Genomic DNA, 18,755 nt, shown 5'->3' on the forward strand with positions numbered 1-18,755 from the left:
TAACGGGCAGTGAAACAGAAACGAGATATGTGAAAAAAATAAGTAAGCTGTTTATTATTCCATAAGTAGTCGCCATAATTGTTAAGACATTTATTCCATTGTCAGACAAGACGGTCAATGCCTTCTTGAAAAATATTTGCAGTGTGCGTGCCCACGTGCTGCCAAGGTTGTTTCGAGCACGCTGCGGAAGTTTCGCTAGGAAACACACATCCTCCGTACAGTCCCGACCTGTCCCCAAGCGATTTCCGTATTTTTGGACCCGTGAAGAAAGACAATCGTCGCCGTCTACTTGCTTCCGCCGAGTAGGTGCACGCCTGCGTACAATTGTGGTTCCGTAGGCAACCGCAAACATTTTTCCATGAAGGCACTGACTGTCTTGTCTGATAATGCAATAAATGTCTTAACAATTATGGCGATTACATTTAAAATAATATATGGTTTACTTACTTTTCTCCATACGAATGCTCCCGATAATCACAAATAGGGCTGCAGCCGGTGTTGCTTTGAATTCTTTAGAGAATCCTACGTGTACATTCGTATCATTCGTCTCAGTGTGGACCTGAAGTTTTCAGTAGTGATCCGTGCACCCAATCAATCACTCCAAGGCTGACCGAGCGAGGTGGCGCAGTGATTAGCTCACTGGACTCATATTCGGAAGGACGACGGCTCACAGCCGCGACCGGCCATCTTGATTTAGGTTTTCCGTGATTTCCCTAAATTGCTTCAGGCAAATGCTGGTTCTTTTAAAAGGGCACGGTCGATTTTCTTCCCCATCTTTCAATAATCCGTGCTTGTGCCCCGTCTCTAATGACCACGTTGTCGACACGACTTTAAACACTAATCTCCTCCTGCTCGAAGGCTGATTATTGCACTGATATGATATTGTGATACAGAGAGAGTGTAGCGGTGTTTTGTACTCTGCAGTGATGGCATGGCTATCATGTCGATAAAGGCGGTAAGCCTTTTGGTGCGGTTACACATGCCAGAATTTTTTTTTTGTCAGTATGCACACCTAGACACTAGCACACAATATTTCTTTTTAATGAAATACCATGCAACTTAACACTGGGGTTCCTAGTGACGGAGAGTCTACTCTTAAGCAGCAGTTACGTAGTTTCTTGTGGAGCTTTTTTCAATTTATTTTCCACACATTATTGCTGATTTTGTGAGATGGCCTCATCCGCTCTTTTACCTGACTTCAGTCTGTATTCAGAAGACACTACAATAATGATGTGGTCAACATAGCCAACTGTTATGTCCACTGTATTCGCCCCTTCTAATAGCCAACAAAGTAGTGTAGCCTGTAACTAGGGAGCAATGGTAGTCAACTTGGTCCCTACCACCAACTAGTAGCCGTTCGAGCTTCCATGGTGAGCGGTAGGTAGTTGGGAGTGAAAGATATTTTCATTAGGTTTTTATAAACTTTAGACATAAAGTGTTTGGTAAGTAAATATCAATACAGCTTTAACTTCTTGCAACTCTGATTCATAAATAATATGACATAAAGTTAGTTTCTTACTGTATAAATCACCATTACCATAGAACTGAAAGACAGTTAAAAAAAATTTTACTACTGACAGAGATACAAAAGTGGGTGGTACGTAAAAAAGATTAGCTGTAGAGTAGGGTTGTAAGTGCAGCCACCATGCAGGTTCTAACCAAACTACACCTCCCTCTCCCTAATTCCCCCCTCCCCCCCCCCCCCCGCCAATTTATTGCATTTTGTTTGTTTGTGTCATTGTATATTGTAAATTACATAAATGTAGTATTACATTTGAATTTATTCTTTTCATACTGAAATTTCCATATCGTGAATGTTGAAAGGTGGCTACACTGAGTCACAGCGCCAGAGATTGCGCCAAAGATTATTATTCCGCCGCCTCCACTGGGCAGTAGTAGTTCAGAGGATGTCGAGGGCAGTAGTTGTTCTGTTGGGCGAGAGAGTAGACGCTGTTCGGTTGGTGTAAGGTATAGATGGAAGAAGTTGCAATTGTCAGAATATATGTGAGAAAGGAGATGGGCTTTTGATTTATGATGCTGGTGTAACGGAATATTTTCGTCAATATATAATAAGGTAAAAAGGTATTACATTATTCTTTAATGACAATCCCTCTTGCTTACAGGTACAGTCAACAAAGCATCTGGCTCATGTTGATTTATTAGACTTGTAATTCTGGTTTCTATGTGCAATTATAGTATTTCTGGTTTTTCAATTAGTTCATCGTAAATGGTGTTTAAAATATTTTGTCGTATTGAGAAAGAACCGAGCCAGATACATGTGCGTTGAGTCACTACCACACACAGAACAGTTACACTTGTGCTTTGTTGTTTCGTATCTTTTATAGTTGCAGGGGACTTAATTAATCAATTGTGTTAATGGAAATTCCTTGTCATTCTTTATTTTTATTTTATGCAGTCAGATTGCGTGCTAATACTAGTCAGGGCCAACCGGTTACGAGACTTCGTAACCGGTCACACAGCTACTAAAATTATTGCATTTAGTCATTAATATTAGTCCCTTCCTTTTAATTAAGCCCCCATGCACGTGGCGACCGCTGCTTTGGATCGTCCCTTGGAATTCTTTTGATAGTAAAAATAGTAGACAGTAGTATTGTTGTAGTAATTTGTAGTTTAGTAATTGTAGTCTATATTTCACGTGTAGATTTTGTAAGTGAACATTTGTAGTTGTCTTGTCATTCTTCTGATGGCATTTTTGTAGAATTTAATTTTTGATGTGTCGTATTGTGCAATTGACAATTTTGTGCAGTTATGAAGGTTTTAATTGTTCGTTAATCGTGTTTGTCGGGAAGCATTTCGTGTGAATGGTATTGTTGGTGATAAAGTGTTATATTGCGTGTAATTTTCGTATAGTGACGAGTTTTGTATGTTTTGTAAATGATTACGCGATCGATGAAAAAGGCAAGAATGATGGATAGTCAGAATAACGAAATTGTTAACATAGTGAACTCACCAACACAGGAGAACAGTATGGTGAATAATGAAGTAGAAAACAATTTAATTACCCGGGGAAATAGTCCGGAATCAGTTCAGAATTTTTCACAATCAAAAATTTTTCAGAATACGAGATTAACGATAGAAGATTCTGGAATAGTATCGAACACAGATAGCTTTACGGCTATGACGAACGAAGTTAGTTTTACGGGAAATGTTATGGGCGAAAAGAATTTCGAACCAGTTAATATGGAGCAGTTGATGAGTACAATATTGAATTTGGGATCACAAATAGGAACAATTAAAACTGATATGGGAACAATGAAAACACGGTTAGACTCACGAATAGTGATATGTTTTAAAAACATGAAAGATCAATTAAAGAAAGAAATTAGAGAAGAAGTGCAACCGATTTCGAATGCTCACAATAATAGATTAACTTCAATAGAAATTAGGCAAAAGGAACAGGATAGAGAACAGGAAGGAAGAGATCGTGTGATAGTACAAAAATTTTCAGAGTTAAATTTACGTGCACACGATAGGGAAGAAATATTTGAAAGAATCGAGGAATCCGTACCAAATGACAGAATAGATAACCTAACACAACAATATGAACAGTTAACTACTAAATGTGTCAATACTGAAACCCGAGTCGCGACACTTACGGAAGACGTAAATAAACAGAAAGAACAAATAGGTGACTTAAGGAAAGAGTTGAGGAGATTTCAGATAAATTGACTAGTCTTAATTTAAATGGGAACAGAAATTCAGATGATACAGCTCCATTGCCATTTGCAGAAACAGAAGAGTACCAGAATATAAATAAACATGTTGAAAATCAGGGAAAATTTAATGAACGCGTTAAAAGGGAATTTGAGGCTATACGGAAGCAAGTTAAACAAATTGAAAGCGAAATCGTAGGAAAAGACAGTAGAAGAAATTTAGAACCACTGATAGCGGGGGTTTTTGAAGAAAATAATTTATTTCATTTACGAAATGCAACATGAGAGCGCCAGGCGCGCGAACTTCACAGTAATTGACAGTCGGACTGGGACAGACGCGGTAGGTCTTTGTCGCCACGAGGCGAAAACTTTGACTATAAACACTTTTTAACTGTTCGGAAATTTACGATCTTTCGCAATTCTAATAATGACATACATCCGTGTTCATGGTTAGATCAATTTATGAACGCACTTCCGCCAAATTGGCCACTAAGTCACAAACAGGAATTTATGTGTGGATATTTAGAAAACGAACCGGCGACGCGCATGCGCGCTTATTAGAGATTGTAATAATTTAAATGATTTTTATCATGCATTTCTATCGGCATATTGGTCCGAAAACACGCAAGACAGAGTCAAACATAGTCTTATTATGCAGCGTAATTTTAAACAGTATGAGTTCCGCACGCCGGCAGAATACTTTGAAGACATGATTCGAAAGAATCAATTCCTTTCCAACCCTTATAGCCCAACTGAATTAATTCGTATTTGTTTAACTAAGCTGCCACAATCGATAAGACACATTGCATTAGGCGGAAGATGTAAAGACGACATTGAAACTTTTAAGTCTTTGCAACAAGAACTTGAGTATGACAACGACGACGGAACTTCTTGTAATTTTTTCAGTAACGGTAATCACAATAGATTTTCATAGAAAAGGGATAATGATCAGAACGGACGTTATAGCGGTAATTTTTGAAAATGACAGACGAAACAGACCGGACAATACATACCAGCCTTATGACAATAACAGACGTTCTAACAGAAATTACACAGAAAATTATAATAACAGAAATTCTACCGGAATGATCAATCATATGGAAACAGTAATCGGTATCATCAAGATATAAATTATTCATACAATAATAGAAATTCTTACTACAGAAATAACCAGAGTAGTAGATATAACAATAATTTCAGAAGTGACAGTCGAAATTACACAAGAAGTAGTCATGCAGATATCCAGGAAAATAGAAATTTTAATAACAGACACAACCAAGAATTTACATGTAACAGACAGGAGGGACCTAATTGGCATCCTCCACGTGACAGAAATTCAGGGAGACAAGTGCAAATCGTAGAAATTGATCCGCAAAGTGACGCGAATAATCAAAGACGTGACGCAAACAATCGACAGTGACTTGTAGCTTCGGCTTCTGGCAGCAATATACACAGTTGAGAAAGTAATGACACTACGACTTTACACCACGTACGCTTGGAAGACATGAGAGATATTTTGCTAGACGAAAAGGAAAATTATGTAGACGCATTTTTACGTCCTGTTATTGAAGTATGTGTGAGTAAGAATAAGTACACTGCGGTTTTAGATTCTGGGAGCCCGTTGAACGTTATTAGTGAATCAGTTTTTCGTATATGTGTAAGAACTATTGCTTGTCCTGTGTTACCTGTTTCTAAAACCACAATTCGAGGAGCTATTTCTGGAAAAAGTGTTGAAGTCAAACAACAGACCAACTTAAATTTCATTTGTCAGGGATATGAATTTTCTGCTAATTTTATTATTGTTCCATTACTCGGTAAACAAATTATTAGGTATGGAGTTTCTTAACACATATAAAGCAATTTTAAACTTTAAGGGAGGAAGTGTGAACTTGACTGTTGCCGGAATGCCGAGATGTTTGAAATTTTTCGAGTGTGTAACGAAATCTGAATCAGACACAAATTGTTTAAGGTTTCTTACTTCTGATGTTCTCGCTGAGTATTATGACGACAATGTGTTCATTCTTGACAACGACAATAGATACAGAGACGCGACGGATGATATGATTAATAGTGAAGAATTAATTAATGAAAAGGTTAACAAAGCTGAAGTGACAGATGACGTTGCAAGAGAAGAATTACACCAAATTTTGACTTCCCATGCTACAGCTTTTAGTCATCACACAGGAACTATACAAGGCTTACAATATTTATTTAAAGTAAAAGAAGCAAAGCAAACAATTATTGTTTGATGTATATTCAAGGAGATGCGTTTGAAAATTTCATTTCGTCTTCGCTCCAGGACATCGCTAAGGAGCAAAACAAGGATCAAATCTGGAAGGACATTAAGGAGAAGTGGAGGAGAAAGGAAAGCGTAGCGATTAGCCCGTGTTATTTATTTCGTAATGATATTCTTTTTAAAAGAATATAGGTTGACAACTCTGTTTGGTTAGTTTGCATTCCTGATGAGTGGGTTAATAAATTGGTTTGGTATACACATTTCAGCTATGCACACTTTGGTCCCAGAAAATGCTATCATAAATTACGAGAAAATTGCTACTTCAGTAATATGGAAAAACGTATTCGATTTGTTCTTGCTAAATGCAAATTATATCAAAACGCTAAGCCGCCAACCGTTTTCTCACAAAGCACCGTTGTTTCCTATCATTCCAGCTAGATTAAAGGAGATGGCAGCAGTCGATTTGTTCGGTCCAGTGGTTCGTTCTACTAATGGTTTTGCGTACATTATGGTAGTAGTGGAATTGACTTCAAAATATCTGTGTTTTACACCTTTACGCAAAGCAACAGCTCGTTCAGTATCTAAAGCTTTCATCAAACATTTTCTTAAAGAAGACGGTCATGTTGATAAAGTTATATCAGATAATGGATCACTGTTTCACTCTAAAATTTGGCTTCGTACTCTACGGCGTCGTAAGATTAAACCAATTTTCATTTCACTTTTTCACCCTCAATCTAACGCTTCAGAGAGATGAATGAAGGAAATTAATAAATTGTGTCGTCTTTATTGTCATCATAATCACAGAACGTGGGATCGGTATCTTCATACTTTTCAAAACATTCTGAACGAACTCCCTAATGATTCGCCTTCTTTACTGCCTATATTGATATTAAAGAATAAAGCACCAACAAATGGTATTTCTGAAATCGTTCCTTTTCCACCTACACGGAAACTGTGGCATTCTGAAATTGTCAACCTGGCTCGACAAAATATTGCATCTGCGGCTGCTAGAAGAGAGAAGTCATCTAAACGTTCTGGTCGTTTAAAAACTTTGTCAGTTGGTCAAAAGGTGTTAATTAAGTCTCATCGTTTGTCTCACAAAGGAAAAGGCTTGTGTCGCAAATTTTTTCTGCATTATAACGGTCCATATAGAGTTCGCAAAATTATTCATGATAACACTAATGAAGCTGAAACTTTTAAATCACGGCGCTCTAAGGGAATACATCAGATATCGAACGTTAAAATTTTTGTGGAATGACATACTTTTGAGAAAATTAACAGTTACACGTAAACACGCAGAAAACACAGGGTTACCACGCCATGTTCTAGCAGCAGCACATACACAAAGCGACAGTCAGTCCGCGCGTTGCACAAGGGAGCCGTTTACCGCAAACAATTACTTCCTACGTCACACTTACCTACAGCTGATCGAGCGCTCAGTGCAAATGCACTGACAGCCGTAGACAAATACACAGTATAGTTTCTCTGGTTAAATTCAGTATAAAGCTATAGTGACTTGATAACTTATGTTATTAACGTTCAGTTTTTCCAGAATACAGTTGTACAAAATCTTTAAGAACTACAGGTAAATCCTCTGCGTGTCCGACATTAAGAAGACATGCTATGGTGAAAATTTCAGGAAGAATGTAATTTCGAGGAAGAAAGTAATAAACTAAAAAGGTAACTATTGATTGAGTTTATTTTTCAAGTAACATATTTCTACATAGGTATGTACTTTATAGGTAATTTGCTGCTCGCGATTACGTGATTTATATTTTGTGTTAAATTTTATGCTCTATGAATTTACTTGTGAAGCGACATGCTTGCATACATTTGCTGATTTTGACAATGTTTTATTAACGAACAGGGTTGTTACTTGTGTATATTATGCATCGCTTGGCTGCTATGCTTTTTCACTGATGTCATATTTTTATTATGTGCCTGCTGTGCCTATTTATTTAAATTATATTTGTCACCTGATTAGTTGTGCTGATATGGCTACGTATGTAAGTTATACTTTGTGATTTATCTGCTTGCGCCTTCATGTTTACTTATTAAGATTACATATAAACATTTATTTGCTTATGCTGATATGATGGTAATGTCTTATTTATTATGTAAGATATATACTTGCTGCTTTGCGTATGGATTACATATTTACACGTTTCTGTTTTGTTGTCATAACTACTCTTTAATTTAGTATATAGAAATGCTTATATACCGTGTACGAAGATAGAGTTTAGGTTACACTATGGTATTAATTATAGATTGTTCGCTTGGCAGATCCTCGTTGTAGGGATTGTGCTGCATCCACTTGTTGACATTCTGTTCTCTACTGGTATATTTACTCGCTATTGCATGTTTTGCGTACGCTCAGTGCTTTACGTTTTAAGATAAGAAAATGAACTGCTCTAATTCTACAAACTACATGGGTACAAGAAATTTCATTGAAGTCACATGAACTGGAGGTTTTATGGAAGCTGTATAAATTCATTATTATAGGAAGGAAGCTAACGACATGAAATACCGACATTAGCTTTAGGCCATTGACATTTATTACACTGCATTCTTCGTGAGCAATTGACATAACAAGTGACACTTGACACAAAGAAATACTCCACATGTTTGCTTCTGTTTTGCCAATGTTCTTGAAGTGGTGTACACATTGTGAAATATTACGATTTATTCATTCAAATTCTTATGTGATCATTAACACTGTATACTCGCACCTACTTACTGAAAGTTATTCAAACTGAAGGCTGTTAGAGGTCATGTATGCATTTATTTTATTTTATGATGGACAAGGTAACCAAAATCTATTTTATAATTCATAATGAGTAGAAGATTTGTCTCTGGTGGATTACACAGAGGTTGTGTGTGGACATTGTGTCTTCGGATTGTATGGAATGACGAATTGAAGTTTGCACTAGGATTTTATCTGCACTTGTTTGAGGAGACTGCCTAGAAGAAAGAGTTGTTATGGAAGTGAAATGATATTAGTGATAAGGTTTTTATGTATTGACGTATTGAAGAGGTATTATTAAGTATTGAGATTGTGTGATGCTGATGATTATTGGAGTTTTGGTGGATAAGAGGTAAGGTAAATGAGGAGCATAATTTTTTTTTTGGTTCATATAGAACAAGAAGGATGAAGATGGCAGACTAGAACACTCCAGTGGAAGGAAGATCGTCTACACACACATAGTTAAATCAATAAGCAGTATATACTTTTTTTTTGGGAAAGGAGTATTTCCGTATGTTCGCAAACTGACAGCTGTTCAGCAACCGTATATTTTGATGTGGCTTGGCAAACATTGGTCTTGACATGATGACTATGACGTTGACTAACTACCATTGCCTATTATACACTGCTGCCACTACTAATTGATACACATGTTAAACAACAAATTTTGACATAATTGCATAGTTAACACTATTCAATTACACAATAGTATGTGGATGAAAGATAAGTGAGTGTGTTTTGTGTGTTTTCCTTTTCTAATCCCAAATAATTGGTACAGACCTACCTCCTAAATATTATTTTACTTATTTGTTGTGGCTTGCACTGACACCCATAAATATTATAGGTTAACTGATATTTGTGTATTTGTAATAGTTAATTTGATAATTATCTGATATCATTTGTGTGTTTATTATAATTTGTATGTTCAGTGTAAGAGCATTGATAATAATTTTATAAAAGCAATTGTGTGTGCATTCAAACTGTTGTTCGTGCTTACAACTATTACCCTTGGTGGGTGCCACTTGGAAATGTTTAATTTCTGCTGATGAAATGTGATGAACTGTTTAATTTCTGCTGATGAAATGTGATGAACTGTTCTATTTCTGCTGACAAAATGTGATGAACCGTTTAATTTCTGCTGATGAAATGTGATGAACCGTTTAATTTCTGCTGATGAAATGTGATGGACTGTTTCATTTCTGCTGATGAAATGTGATGGACTGTTTAATTTCTGCTGACGAAATGTGATGAACTGTTTAATTTCTGCTGATGAAATCTGATAAACTGTTTAATTATTGCTGGTGAATATTATGGACTGTTACCTGCACTTGTTCAACATTGATGGGTGCCACTGTTGGAACTGCTGCTACTGAGATGATGTAACTTGCTGCTGTCTGCACCTGTTCAACATTGTTGGGTGCCACTGTTGGAACTGTTTAATTACTACTGGTGAATTTTAGGGGACTGCTGTCTGCACCTGCTCGCCATTGCTGGGTGCCACTGTTGGAACTGCTACTATTGATGTGATGTCACTCATTCCTGCCTGCACCTGCTCGCCATTGCTGCATGCCACTGTTGGAGCTGTTCAAATACTGATGATGAAATGTTATGGGACTGCTATTTGCACCTATTGACCGTTGATGGGTGCTACTGTTGGATCTGTCGACTACTCTGAGGAGTGCTACTTGTTTATTGAACTATTGAAAAGATTTTATGTGAATATTTGTGTAAACTGATTTATTGTGTATTTACTGTTTATGAAATGTTATGAGACTCTTATCTGCACCTATTCGTCATTGCTGGTGCCATTGATTGAAGTGTTTAACTACTCTGAGAAGGGATACTTGCTTAAACTATTATGTAAAATCAAATGTATGCAAGCATTTGTATTCCTTATTGTATTTTTATGTATTAGGTTATTGAAGGGTCAGTGCAAAGCCAAAATTTATTTAGTTATGTGATATTTACTTATTAATATCATCTTTTATTTTTGTCTGTGTTTTTTGGACAAATTTGGTGGTACTTTCACCACCAATGCTGGCAAAAATACCACCAAATTCTAGCCTGTGGAGGAGGGGCATATAAAAGGTGGCTACACTGAGTCACAGCGCCAGAGATTGCGCCAAAGATTATTATTCCGCCGCCTCCACTGAGCAGTAGTTGTTCAGAGGATGTCGAGGGCAGTTGTTGTTCTGTTGGGCGAGAGAGTAAACGCTGTTCGGTTGGTGTAATGTATAGATGGAAGAAGTTGCAATTGTCAGAATATATTTGAGAAAGGAGATGGGCTTTTGATTTATGATGCTGGTGTAATGGAATATTTTCGTTAATATATAATGAGGTAAAAAGGTATTACATTTTTCTTTAATGACGATCCCTCTTGCTCACAGGTACAGTCAACAAAGCATCTGGCTCGTGTTCATTTATTAGGCTTGTAATTCTGGTTTCTATGTGCAATTATAGTATTTCTGGTTTTTCAATTAGTTCATTGTAAATTGTGTTTAAAATATTTTGTCGTATTGAGAAAGAACCGAGCCAGATACATGTGCGTTGAGTCGCTCTACCACACACAGAACAGTTACACTTGTGCTTTGTTGTTTCGTATCTTTTATAGTTGCAAGGGACTTAATTAATCAATTGTGTTAATGGAAATTCCTTGTCATTCTTTATTTTTATTTTATGCAGTCAGATTGCGTGCTAATACTAGTTAGGGCCAACTTCGTAACCAGTCACACAGATACTAAAATTATTGCATTTAGTCATTAATATTAGTCTTTTCTTTTTAATTAGGCCCCCATGCAATGTTATTAAGAAACTGTAGCTTAACTACTTAGTTGCTTCAATCCTGTACAAGTCGATCTTCCCATGAGGGAAAATTACCCTAATATGTAGAATTTACATGACAGCAAACCGGTTTTTGTAATTTTTAATTTACGTTATGTGAAGTTCAGAGCTCAAATATCAGTCTGCTTCAACAGTTCGATGTAACTCCCAAAATTCTTGAGAAAACCGAGTTTGGAGTTTACGAAAGGACTATAATTCACAAAAACTAAGGCAATATGTCATGACGGGCTACAGGGATCACTAGGTAGCACATCATCAGTTATTCTGCTGTCCAAATGACAAAATACGTCCATTACTTTAAGTATTTCGTTCCTTAATCTAATTCCCTCAGCACCATCTGATCTAAATCAGTTACATTCTATTATCTTTGTTTTGCTTTCTTGATGTTCACCTTATATCCATCCTCCTTTCAAGACACTGTCCATTTCGTTCAGCTGCTCTACCAAGTCCTCTGATACAATTACAATCTAATTATCATACCTCAAAGTTTTTATTTCTTCTCCCTGAACCTTAGTTCCTTCTCTAAATTTTTCTTTGGTTTCCTTTACTGCTTGCTCAGTGTAAGATTGAATAACATCGGGGATAGGCTACAAATCTTTCTCATACCCCTTTCAACTACTGCTTCCTTTTCATGTCACTCGAGTCTTGTAATTTCCGTCTGGTTTCTGTACAAGTTGTAATAACGTTTCGCTCCCTGCATTTTACACTTGTACCTTCAAAATGTCGAAGAGTGTATTTCAGTCAGTATTGTCAAAAGCTTTGTGTACGTCTACGATCACTAAAAATGTAGATTTGCCTTTCTTAACCTTTCTTCTAAGAGATGTCGTAGGGTCAGTATTGCCTCAAGTGTTCCTACATTTCTCCGGAATGCAGACTGATCTTCCCCAGGCTCGGCTTCTACAAGTTTTTCCATTCTTCTATAGATTATTTGTGTCAGTATTTTGCAATTATGACTTATTAAACTGATAGTTTCGTAATATTCAGACCTGTCAGCAAATGCTTTCTTTGGAATTGGAACCTTTACATTCTTCTTGAAGTCTGAGGGTATTTGGCTGGTCTCACAAGACTTGCACACCAGTGGAATAGTTTTGTCATCAATGGCTTTTCCAAAGATACCAGTTATTCTGACAGAATGTCGTCTATTCCAAGGGCTTTATTTTGACTTAGGTCTTTCAGTTCTTTGTCAAATTCTTCTCGCAGTATCATATCTCACAACTTATCTTCATGCACATCCTCTTCCCTTACTGTAATATACTCTTGCACAACCCCTCTATATGTAACTTTCACCTTTGAGTTTTCCCTTCTTTGTTAGGTACTGATTTTCCATCTGCGGTCTAGATATTCATATAATTGCTTCTGTCTTTTCCAAAGCCCTCTTTAATTTTCCTATAGGCTGTATCTGTCTTTCCCCCAGTTAAATATGCTTCTATAGTCTTGTGTTTGTCGTCCATTCATTCCTGCTTAGCCATTTTACAGTTTCTGTCAGTCTTATTCGTTAGACGCCTGTATTCCATTTGGCCTGCTTGATTTGCTGCATTTTTATGTTTTCTTTTTTCATGAGTTTATTTAAATATCTTCTGTGGTATCCTCTGATTTTTACTGTGCCTTGTCTCTTTACCTATTTGATCCTCTGCCACGCTCACTATTTCATATCTCAAAGCTACCCATTCGTCTTCTACTATATATCTTTCCCCCGTTTCAGTCAGTCGTTCCCTAATTGTCCCATTGAAACTCTCAACAACGTCTGGTTCTTTCAACTTATCTAAGTCCTTAACCACTGACCCTTCTGCAGTTTCCTCAGTTATAATCTACAGTTCATAAACAGTAAAAATATTGTGGTCAGAGTCCACATCTGACTCTGGAATTGTCTTAAAGTCTAAAACCTGACTTCGAAATATCTGTTTTAACATTATGTAATCAATGTGAGACTTCCTGGTGTCTCCAGGTCTCTTAAACGTAGTACAGTATTCTTTCACGATTCTTAAACCAAGTGTTAGCCATGTTTAACATAGTTCAGTGAAAATTCTACCACACGGCTTCCTCTTTCATTTCTTTCAGTTCGTTCATATTCTCCTACTATTTTTCCTTCTCTTCCTTTTCCTACAATCGAATTGCAGTTCTCCATTACGGTCAAATCGAATGAGCTGTCACAGGCTCTTACTGCACATATAGGGGCTGTGACGCAATCTGCTAAGCATAGCCATCGTGCAGGAACTCCAACTGGACAGGCGGTGTTCTGTGTTACGCTCTTTTGTCACCTCGCACCTCGTTTTCAGTCCTCCCTCCTTCCCTGTCGCAGGGAGATGGTTCTTACCCCATATTGTTGCGTAGTCTAGCAGTTATGAGTCATGTTTAAAATTTCAAATTTCTAGTTCATCGGAAAGTTAGTTTAAAATCAGTTTCAAATTTTGTACCAAACAGACAGAGAGACAAGAAAACGACCTAATAAAATGTGTTAAAAAACTGCACACCTAAGACATTAACAACTGTCTTTCAGAAACGCATTGTAGCTGTCCACTTTCTTTCTTTGTCAGGCATTTCTTCTTCATCATCTGGGGCCCAAGATGGATATAGATGCATCAGTGTTAGTTAAAGTTAGAAAAAATGGAGGCAAGTCCGCTTGACGATGAACTCGTTAAAGAAAGTCCGTGTGCTAAGATAGGACATGGATGGGAACGGAAATCGTCCATGTCTTTTGCAAAGCAAGCATTCTGGTATTCATCTTAATCTTAGGGAAAACTTTTCACTGCATAGGAGTTATTGCTGTATTCTGTGTTTCTAATATGAGCTGTTTTGCGAAACACTACTAGCAATTAATTTTTTGCTCTTAAATCATGCATCTTTAAACAGAATAAAATCTATACTGATAAATTATTATGTTCTTATTCTGTTTGAAGATTTGTGATTTTGTCTAAATTCCTCTCCCATGAACTATGGACCTTGCCATTTTGGGGTGGCTTGTGTGCCGCAACAATACAAATAAGTGCACCATAGATGCAACCACAACAGAGGGGTATGTGTTGAGAGGCCAGACAAACGTGTGGTTATTGAAAATGGGTAGCAAACTTTTCAGTAGTTGCAGGAGCAACAGTCTAGACTGATCTCGCTTTGTAATATCAGCCAGCATGACGTTGCTGTGCTAGTACTGTGAATCACTGATTGCAAGGGGACACTGCAGTCGTTACTTTTCTCAATATTCAAAGTCATGTAAATACGAGGCGTGTTTTTTAAGTAAGGTCCATTTGAACGTAAGTACACAATGAAAGGTTATTTCAAAAAAGTAAATTTATTTTCAGAAAGTACATACTTCACTCTATTTTTCGACATAGTTGCCAAGATTGTTGAAACACGTATCATGCCTCTCAACCAATTTTAAAATACCCTCTTCATAAAAACTTGCCACCTGCTCCGATAACCAACAGTTGTTTTCACATCGTCGCCATCATTGTAACGGTTGCCACTGAGGTGTTGTCTGAGGTGGAGGAACAGATGGTAATCGCTCGGCGCTAGAGATGGGGGATCCGCTCCTGAACTGATTCATAGAGTTGAATCTTTCAAAGGAGTGAACAATCAGTGATTCAGAAAAAAAGAATGGTAGCTCCAAACGTTTCCCACAGCAGAGAGAGAGAGAGAGAGAGAGAGTCGGAGCAGATCAGCGGGGCCTCTGCTGGTCAGAGCACCCTGCACGCCACACAACACAGCCAGCGCCGGCCTCTGCCCTGCTTCTGCCTTGGGTGCCTGCATTGTGCACTGCCCCATTGGATTTTGTGTTTCACATATGCCGTGCCATCTCTGTGCTTCCTCTGCCGCGTGCAGTGTCTGGCGCACCTTAACTTAGCATCCCACTCCGTCGGCGATCATTTCAGTCGCACATCCTGCCCTCTGGGCAGTTGATGCGAGCAACAGGACAGAGAGCCTCCTAGCGGAGAACATAAGAACTACTTGCAACAACCTGCTCGCAAGAGAACGGACGATTCGTCTCAGAGTAGGTGACTGGTGGCCGTTCACCGCTCCCCCTACCCTCGGAACTCGCCCGCTCAACGCTCACCCCACCCTTGGAACTCGCCCGCTCAACGCTCACCCCACCGTTCTCGACTCAAGCCAGAGCGTTGAGCAAAGCAACTCAGGTGTCACTCTGGTCTCTGCGGTCTTAGCTCACACAGTAATACAGCTCGCGGCTTGACCTGCTTGACTCAGCGCCTCTGCATCGGAGTTCGTCTCTTCTGGATATTGTTCTTCGTAGTAATATCGTTATGTATATTACATAATTATGTTATGTATACATCATTTGTTTTTATTTTATTTTTATTTGTTTAAACTGATCAGATTAGGTTCCTGACGGCTCCTCTTACTATAGGATTTTTTATTATGGACACTCGAATTTACGCTTTAATTACGAGCGAACCGATAAACGTATAGCAAAATGTGATACACCAATATTTTCCTTGTTTTATTCTGCGGAAGGCTATATGCAGCACTTTGGTCTTACAGTCAAATTTATATTTTTTTTTCTTATTGTAGTACGGATTTTGCGATTTTAGGCGTCTTCGGATGGAAACGTTCACTTTAAAAATATATGGCTTGTGATGTATTTGTACGAGGCTAATGAAATTTTAATACATTATAGCCAAATATATTGTTAATGTAAATCTCAAGTTACAACATTTTCTGATCACCCAAAAACCACGATAGTGCAAAATAAATCAATAATCAAAAACTTTGTCATATCGTGGAAATTTCAATAAACAATACAAAATTCTTACTCATTATCTGTGTTACTTCAATATAGGATCAAATAAGATCAAAATACAGGTATAGTACTGGAATAAACCAAGTTTAAAGAGCAATGTGCCTTCCATTTATTTTCTATTGTGAATGAGTGGTGAGTCATGAAAAAGAGCTAGTTCATTTCAGGGAGTGAACAGTTCTGATCCGATCTCTGAAAAGTACAGTTTTGCCCATCTCTACTCGGCGCAAGATCAGAACTGTAGGGTGGGTGGACTAAAACTTCGCAGCCAAAACTGTCCAATAATCGCGGGTCTGACCTGCAGTGTGAGGTCTTGCATTGTCATGGAGAAGGACAATTCCCTTTGTCAGCCTGCCGCGTCTTTTGTTTTGAATCGCTCTGCGTAGCTTTCTCAGGGTTTGGCAGTACGCTTCTTCATTGATAGTGGTTGCTCGTTGCATGAAGTCGACCAAGAAAACACCACGCCCATCCCAAAACACCGACGCCATGATTTTGCGCTGGGACAGTCTGTTTGTCCTTCACCTTTACAGGAGAGTGTGTGTGTCTCCATTCCATGGTCTGTTGCTTCGATTCGGGCGTGATATGCGGAACCCATGTTTCGTCTCCAGTTACGATCTGACTCAAGAAGCCACCACCTTCTTCGTGATAACGAAGGAGTTCCAGAACCCAACGGGAGCAAGCTTTCCTAAACTTTAGGTGTTCAGAAACAATGTTGTAAAGCACTGATCTCGACACGTCAGTAAATTCGTTTGAGAGACCTGTTATTGTGAAGCGCCTGTTCTCACGAATCCTTGCTTCAACTGAAGCCACCAACTCGTCTGCAATCAAAGAAGGGTGACCAGAGCGGTCCTCATTATGGACGTTGTCACGCCCGTCTTCGAATTCTCGTACCCACTTCCGCACTTTGCTTTCACTCATAACAGTATCACCGTACACTTCGCAAATCTGTCGATGAATTTCTGCAGCAGACAGGTTCCTTGCTGACAAAAACCGTATCACTGAGCGAACCTCATACGCGTTGGGCGAGTTGATAGTCTTAAACATTTTGAAAGCACAGAACAAAACCGTACAGGTTAGCTATAGAGCTGAAACTGAGCACAGTTGTTCCCAAGGCACCGGTACACGACGCACGCGCTCGTTGCGGTATGCCCGTGGACTACTAGTGTCTACAACAAAACGGACCTTACTTAAAAAAACACGCCTCGTAATAACATTAGCCACGTGAGCAGGCTTTGTCCTGGCATTTCATGCGTTCTGTGTAAGGATTTTGCTCAGCTTTGAGCGTGTCTTTTGTTCTTTCTATATGTTTTGCCGAGTTTCTCGTGTGGTTTTGAACTGATCCACAATTATACGCAAACTCTGATTGTATCCTGAGTATAGACATTGTTGTCCTACCCCACATAAATTTATTGAAATCGTCAAGATTTTACGAAATCAGACAAGAAACGTGAAAGAAAATAATATTATTGATACCAAACTCATTTCTCTAAGGGAAGTTGGACGCAATTCCTACAGAACGATGTATACGATTAATTCTGTAAACATTTTTACCTGTGACTAACTTTACTAGAGATAACTGAGATCCGTGGGGGTGACGCGAAAGCATGTGCTATAAATAATACATGCTGATAAACTCTGACGTAGTGATTTCACTTTCTAAAAGGGATGTTGTGTTAGTCAATATACCAAGAAGATATGGGACACTGATGAATACACCTCATGAAAAATTACTGGGCTGTCACTGTGTTTATATGGACAACAAAAAACTAAAACGCTGAGGGAAGCTCTAAGAAGAATCCTGCACTTACCTGATATCAACTCAGCGATCTGCTGTTCACTTCTGGCATAGTTCAGCATGATGAAATACTCTTCGTGCGATGTGGCACGATTTGACTCACACCTTCACAAGCATTAAGGAACTCAGATGCTCCGGCGTGCCTGACATGGTTGTCGCTATGAATAGTGGGCGCGTCATCACTATTTATTTGAACTGTATATTTAAAGAAATATAAAATTGCCCTGCAGAGATACTTATCAGTACATGTCGTGGAGATTAATTACAAAAGTCCAGAATGAAATTTTTACTCTGCATCTTAGTGTGAGTTGACATGAAACTTCTCGGCAGATTAAAACTGTGTGCCGGATTGAGACTTCGAAACTACGATTTGGGAGTCTTGTATTTGGCGGGCAAATGCTCCACCAAAGGTCCCTAGTGGGAGTCTCTATCCAGCACACAGTTCTAATCTGCCAGGAAGATTTATGTCAGTTCACACTCCGCTGTAGAGTGAACATTTCGTTCTGGAAATGTCCCCCAGGCTGTGGCTAAGCCATGTCTCCACAATATACTTTCTTCCGGGAGCGCTAGTCTTGCAAGGTTTGCAGGAAAACTCCTGTGAGGTTAGGAAGATAGGAGACCAGGCACTGACCGAAGTGAAGCTGTGAGGACTGGCCTTGAGACGTGCTTGGGTAGCTCAGTCGATAGAACACTTGTCCGCGAAAGGCAGGGGTCCCCAG

At 38.5% G+C, this 18,755-nt stretch overlaps 1 protein-coding gene across 1 annotated transcript in view; it reads right to left on the reverse strand.

Moving 5' to 3' along the window:
* Positions 1–18,178, reverse strand: part of LOC126263707 (uncharacterized) — a 37,612-nt gene extending 19,434 nt beyond the window's left edge. Inside the window, exon 1 of the mRNA XM_049960849.1 lies at positions 18,050–18,178. The gene's annotated coding sequence lies outside the window, so the exon portion shown is untranslated. The remainder of the gene's footprint in view (positions 1–18,049) is intronic.
* Positions 18,179–18,755: the final 577 nt, after the last annotated feature.

Source organism: Schistocerca nitens, chromosome 6 (genome assembly GCF_023898315.1).
Source record: "Schistocerca nitens isolate TAMUIC-IGC-003100 chromosome 6, iqSchNite1.1, whole genome shotgun sequence".
Taxonomy (NCBI): Eukaryota; Metazoa; Arthropoda; class Insecta; order Orthoptera; family Acrididae; genus Schistocerca; species Schistocerca nitens.